The following is a 7,511-nucleotide window of genomic DNA, read 5'->3' as shown; positions in this document are numbered from 1 at the left end:
AACAAATGCTTTAGTCCTGTTTACAAGGCCTATATTTACAGCTTCCGTGCAAATAAACATTCCCGCTGTCGCCCATTTACACCTCGTCTGTTTTCACGTGTTTTTTTTCTTTCCTTTATCTGCCTCGTTTGTGTGTGTGTGTTTGTCTGGTGATTATAAAGATTTGTGCGTTTTTTCTTGTGTTTGTTTTGGTGTGTGTGTGGGGGTGTTTGGGGGTGAGGGGTTGTGTGTGGGGGGTGAAGGTTTTGCGTGTGTGTGTGTGTGTGTGTGTGTGTGTGTGTGTGTGTGTGTGTGTGTGTGTTTTAATTGTTAGAATATTGTGTACTGTCGCCTCGGCCATTGCATTGTGTGGGTGTTTTACTGATGAACTCATTCCTCTTGTGAAATGTGATGTGAGAGAGAGAGAGAGAGAGAGAATCAGCGTAATTAAAACAGATTATCATAAATATTCACATCATTAAGAATTTTCCCCTAAAAATCCTAGCAGAGTAATTACCCCATTCGATAATTAAGTTTTGACAAGATTACTGTCATTCCGATGGTGGTGGTGGTGGTGGTGGCGGTGGTGGTGGTTGTGGTGGTGGTGATGATGATAGTTGTGGTGATTGTGGTGGTGATGATGATGGTTCTGGTTGTGATAATAATAATAATAATAATAATAATAATAAAAATAATAATGATTGTGGTGAGAGTACACAAGAATACAGGCCATCAGAATTACAAACACGTGTATATCTCTTAATGAAGTTACATGATAGAGTCTTGCAAGGTGAAGTTACATTTAAGAGTCTTCCAAGGCAAAGGGTAGAGTCTTCCAAGGCCACGACGCCACTTAAGACAAAATACAAGACTCTACGAAGCTTGGGAAGAAATACAAAATAAGTATAAGAGTTATTGAGGCTACAGGAAATACAGAACTGGATCTACTTAGTCAATATTACAGAGAAATACAGAAATGAGACTCCTAAGCCCAGACCCCCTGTGTGGTGGTGTGGTGGTGGTGGTGTGGTGGTGTGTGATGATGTGGTGGTGGTGGTGGTGTGTGGTGGTGGTGGTGGTGTGTGGCGGTGGTGGTGTGTGGTGATGTGGTGGTGGTGGTGTGTGGTGGTGGTGGTGGTGGTGTGTGGTGGTGGTGGTGGTGTGTGGTGGTGGTGGTGGTGGTAGGTGCAGCTTGAGTCGACTAAAGAAGAGCTACCGGAAGCCCTACCACACCGGACCAACCACACCGCCGCTACCACCACTACCACAGCTACCTCTGCCTGCCACCACCACATTTACTACCACCACTACCTGCTGCCGTCACCTACCACAATCTCTACTACCACCACTACTTGTTACCATCACTACCACTCCCACTGTTACTACCACAACCTCAACTACTACCCACCACTACCACTATTACCACTACCAGACACTTATTACTACTACCATTATGTATTATAACTACCACGACTATTACATCACTACCATCATTACAACCATCTTTACTACAACCACTATTACTACCACAACTACCAGCAAATATGCCACTACTACTACCACCACCACATGACCACCACTACTTCTACCACCACCACCACTACTACCACCACCACCACTACTACTACTACTACTACTACTACTACTACAACCAATTTCGTAGCACCTCTTCCTTAGCGATTTAGGCTACCATGCAGGGTCGTCCGTAAATAGCGCTCCTCTAGAAACACCTGATTATTTTCTCAGGCTCAACCTGCTGGAGTGGGCGTGGGTGGGGCAGTGGGCGAAGATGAATGGATTAAGAGTAGATATTATTTCGCTGGCAAAGCCGTCCCGTAACACACAAGAAATTAAGCTGGTATTTCCATAGGTTGAGGAAGCTCCGTAACACCTCTTCCGTAGCGATTTATTTTTGGATATGGCTTTTATATCCTTTTGGCTTTGTGTAATAGATAGATAGATAGATAGATAGATGACATACCAAGCGATTATTCAGATAGATAGATAGATAGATAGATAGATGTTAGAATAATAGCCATGATTATTGATAGATTGATGGATAGATAGATAGAAAGATAGACAGACAGATGACAAATAATAAAAGGCGATTTTAGATAGATCGAAAGATGACTGAATGATACCAGGCAGTCATAGATAGATAGACAGATAGATAGATAGATAGACAAACAGACAGATAGATAGATAGATAGATAGACAGACAGATAGATAGCTAGATAGATAAATTGACGTAGATAGACAAACAGATAGATATAGATAAATAGATAGACAGATAGATAAATAGATAGATAGATAAATAGACAGACAGATAGATAGATAGATAGATGGTATATATTGAGCTCACACACATGCATTATTCATGATGTTCAACCCTTCTTTAGTGTTGTAGAAAAATTGCATGTGGAGAGTGCAACAGGTTAGTGTGTGTGTGCCCCGTGACGCATTGCAAAGGTGTGTGTGTGTGTGTGTGTGTGTGGGTAGGTGTGTGTGTGTGTGTGTGTGTGTGTGTGTGTGTGTGTGTGTAGGTGTGTGGGTGAGAGAGAGAGAGAGAGAGAGGGAGAGAATCACACAGACTTTGACTTCCCTTGTAGGTCTTCAAGCCTTATCAATAACAAAAAAGCTTATTTTTTTAATTAAGGAGGTACAAAAACAGAGAGAGAGAGAGAGAGAGAGAGAGAGAGGGAGAGAGTACATTGGTAACATCTATACTATGTGGAAGGTTTGAGGAGGAGGAAGAGGAGGTGGAAGACGAGGAGGAGCAGGAGGAGGGCAGTACCATCTCTTTGTCATAACAGTGCCAATCTTAGTTATAATATCAAGCTGACTCAACCCCACCCTACCCCACCTACCCCCACCTTACCTTACCTAACCCCACCCTACTCCACCCCTCCCCACCTGTGCACTGTGACGCCAAGGGGGTGGGGGGGATCAGTACTTCCCCTGTTGCTCTACCTTTCATTTTCATTACTGGAAATCAATAAATGGGTCATAGGAGGCGGCAGGTGGCAGAGTATAAGGCTTTGGTGTTGTTACCTGGGCCCCTTATACCTGATACTGCCTCATACTCACCTGGTACTTACCTGAGACCTGCCTGATACCTTCCTTTTACCTGTCTCATAGTGTACCTTGCCTACCGTCTTTCCAACACCTGTTACTTCCTAATACCCACCTGATACCTAATACTGTACCTGCCTGATACCTTATACTCGTCTGGTAGTGTGCTTTGGTTCCATCTCTTCTCTGCCTTATCACTATCACTCATCTGATGCTTCCTAATACCTGCCTCATACCTGATATTTCTGCCTGAGCTGCCTAATACTTACCCAATATAGTACACTTTCGTCTCTCTCCCCTGCCCTGTCTAACTCACACCTGTTGCTTCCTAATACCTACCTGATACCTGCCTTATACCTGCCTGATACCGGAGGAGAATGGCATGGAGGACGAGAAATAGGAAAGGAAATAGCAGAAAAAAATATAAAAGCAATATTTATTTTAGGAAAGAATTACTAGAAACACACACACACACACACACACACACACACACACACACACACACACACACACACACACACACACGAGGATGGATGATTATAAGTATGTGTGTATGGATGAATATGAATGGAAGGATGCATGGATGTATCATTGCATATTGTGTGTGCGTGTGTGTGTGTGTGTGTGTGTGTGTGTGTGTACCTGTTTCTCTTCTCACGTGCATTTTTCCACTCATTCTGCTTCCTTTTAGAGTTTCCAGTCTCTCTTTCTCTCTCTCTCAGGCCGGAAATTTAGGCACTCTCAGGCGGGGAACTCCATTTTCTTTATCAGGTTTTTCTTGCAGGTGAAACTTAGATATAACGTGCTTGCCGGAAGTACTGAGGTGTTGCGGTGTGTGTGTGTGTGTGTGTGTGTGTGTGTGTATCAGTGTTTGTAGTATGTGTGTGTATGTTAGTATATATATGTATGTGTGTATGTATGGCTATTTATCTATCAGTCTCAGTCTTTATCTATCTGTGTATGTATAGCTGTGTATATGCATCTGTTTACCGATCTGTGTGTGTGTATATGTATGTATGTATAAGTATGTATGTATGTGTGTATGTATGTATGTATGTATGTATGTACAAATATATATGTATGTATGTATATGTGTATGTATGTATGTATGTGTATGTATGTATGTATGTATTTTGTCTTTTTTTTAGTATGGATAGATATGTATTGCGTATCCATATCTATCTATCCATGTGTCTATCTATCCATGTCTGTCTATCTATCTATTATCTATCTATCTGTCTATCCATCACTGTCTGTCTGTCCATGCCTGTGTATCTATCTGTCTATCTATCGGTGTCTGTCTATCCATCCGTCTATCTATCGGTGTCTGTCTATCCATCTGTCTATCACTGTCTATCCATCCATCCGTCCCTTCATAGATACTTCTTTTTATTTTTGTGTCTATCTACTGGGTATATATATCTGTCTGTCTATCTATCTGTCTCTGTCTATCTATCTGTCTGTCCATCTGTCATTTTAATATTTATGAGAGAGAGAGAGAGAGAGAGAGAGAGAGTCATTTCTTGGGTAAACTATAAGGAAATGAAGAATAGAAAATGGGTGATTGAACACTTATGATGAGGAAATGAAGATGGGAAATTGGAGAGATTGGAGAGGAAGTTGGAGAGAGAGAGAAAGAGAGAGAGGGAGAGAGAGAGAGAAAGAGAGAGAGAGAGAGAGAGAGAGACGAAATCTGCATCATCATCATTATCCTCATCATTGTCATCATTATCAATATCATTATTATTATTATTATTATTATTATTATTGTTATTATTATTATTATTATTATTATTATTATTTCTTACCTTCCATTCACTCTCTCTCTCTCTCTCTCTCTCTCTCTCTCTCTCCCCCGTGTATTTTTAGATGCATACCACACGCGAAGGGAGAATGCGAAAAGGATAGCAGTGTATGGATCTGACAGGCGTGCATATTCCGATTTTCGCCCGAGGTTGTTCATGCGCTGTTAACTCTCTCTCCCTCCCTCTCTCTCTCTCTCTCTCTCTCTCTCTCTCTCACACAAAAAGAAAGAAAATAAAGCCAGCCTGTATCACGTCTCACTTTGTCCAATTGCTATTCTAGGGCAAAAGTTTCCCTCATAAATTTTTGTATTTCGTGTTAAAAGAAAACGGAAAGGGAGGGGGAGTTGGTCTGTGTGTGTGTGTGTGAGTGTGTGTGTGTGTGTGTGTGTGTGTGTGAGAGAGAGAGAGAGAGAGAGAGAGAGAGATACTACCTTCCCGTAAAATTACCATCTCACCATCTTGACTGCCGAGGTGTGACGAGAGAATAACGCTAGAATAAGGTGCTAGTCACGAAGAAGTGCCATGGGAAGGTCGTAGAGCCGTAGTATCGTGTTTTTTCTGCCGCTAACCAACACGAAAAATATTATTTAAAAAAATCAAAATTTCCCCCAAAATTATAATATATGAATTTTGTTATATATAAAAAAATAATTGTCTCTTTTCTTGCAATCTTTATATTTTTTAATTGTATTTTTTCTGCTTAAAACTATCAGGGGATGGATGAAGTATGTATGTCTGTCTGTTTATCTATCTGTCTATCTATCTGTCTATTTTATTGTCTTGTGTAAAATCGTCAGAGGGTATATGAAGCTTACCTATCTATCTATCTGTCTGTCTATTGATGATTGTGATAAGTATGATGATAATGATAATATTGATGATGATGATGATGAAGGTATTGATGATGATGATGATGATAGTGACGGTGATGATGATGATGATGAACTGGGGGGGCTCGGTCTCCCCCTCCCCCCTCCTGGCTGCCCCCCACGTGTTCCAGTAATGTAATCATCACACGTCGTTAGCAAAAATAATTAATGATGTCACTGCAATTAAGGTGTGCCAAATTACCCTGCCTACCGTAAAGGTGTGTGTGTGTGTGCGTGTGTGTGTGTGTGTGTGTGTGTGTGTGTGTGTGTGTGTGTGTGTGTGAGAGAGAGAGAGAGAGAGAGAGAGAGAGACACCTTGATCTTGACCTCGTGAGAAGGTCAAGTCGGGTCGCCTCGTTGTTGTTGATGATGATGATGATGATGGTGGTGGTGGTGGTGATGATGATGGTAGTAATGATGATAACGTTGGTGGTGATGGTACTAATGATGATGATAATGATGGTAGTTGTGGTGGTAGGGAGAGTACTTAGTGTGATGATGATGATGATGATGGTGGTAGTGGTGGTGATAGGGGGATAGTGTTGGTGATGATGATGATGATGATGGTAGTGGTGGTGATGGGGGGAATACGTACAGTGATGATGATGATGATGATGATGATGATGGTAGTGGTGGTAATAGAGAGGGTACTTACGGTGATGATAATGATGATGATTGATGATGATGATGATGGTAGTGGTGGTGGTAGGGAGGGTACTTACAGTGATGATGATGATGATGATTGATGATGATGATGGTAGTGGTGGTGGTAGGGAGGGTACTTACAGTGATGATGATGATGATGGTGATGATGATGATGATGATGGTAGTGGTGGTGATGGGGGGAATACGTACAGTGATGATGATGATGATGATGATGATAGTGGTGGTGGTGGTGGTAGGGAGGTTACTTACAGTGATGATGATGATGATGATGATGATGATGGTAGTGGTGGTGGTAGGGAGGGTACTTACAGTGATGATGATGATGATGATGATGATGATGGTAGTGGTGGTGGTAGGGAGGGTACTTACAGTGATGATGATGGTGATGGTGATGATGATGGTAGTGGTGGTGGTAGGGAGGGTACTTACAGTGATGATGATGGTGATGGTGATGATGGTAGTGGTGGTAATAGAGAGGGTACTTACAGTGATGATGATGATGATGATGATGATGGTAGTGGTGGTGGTAGGGAGGGTGCTTACAGTGATGATGATGATGATGATGATGATGGTAGTGGTGATGGTAGGGAGGGTACTTACAGTGATGATGATGGTGATGATGATGGTGATGATGATGATAATGATGCTGTACCGTAGTGCCGTAGATAGTGTAGCCAGCATTACGAGCATTGACACGCAGACAGTCATTACGTGAGAGCTGAATGGGAGCATAACGAGAGAGACTAACTTTGCTTGATAAACCCTCTTGCCATTTAACAGGGTTTGCTCACTCACTCTCTCTCTCTCTCTGTCTCTCCCCACTGGTGTATGTAACATTTTTGGTCTGTGTGGTGATGATAGTAGTAGTAGTAGAAGTATTGGAGGCGATGACAGTAGTGGTGGTAGTAGTAGTAGTAGTAGTAGTAGTAGCAGCAGCAGCAGCACCAACAAGGCCGCTCGCTGTTTACGTTCAAGTCAGTTGTTTGTGCTGGCGAATGCAAACAGGATTTTTTATTCTGAGTCCTGGTATTTTTGAGTTACATTTTGGAGAGCGAGAAACACACACACACACACACACACACACACACACACACACACACACACACACACACACACACAC

Source organism: Coenobita brevimanus, chromosome 116 (assembly GCF_032717465.1).
Source record: "Coenobita brevimanus isolate Jiangsu-jjx chromosome 116, ASM3271746v2, whole genome shotgun sequence".
Classification (NCBI taxonomy): Eukaryota; Metazoa; Arthropoda; class Malacostraca; order Decapoda; family Coenobitidae; genus Coenobita; species Coenobita brevimanus.
The sequence above is the reverse complement of the archived record's forward strand: the minus strand, read 5'-3'. Positions refer to the sequence as shown.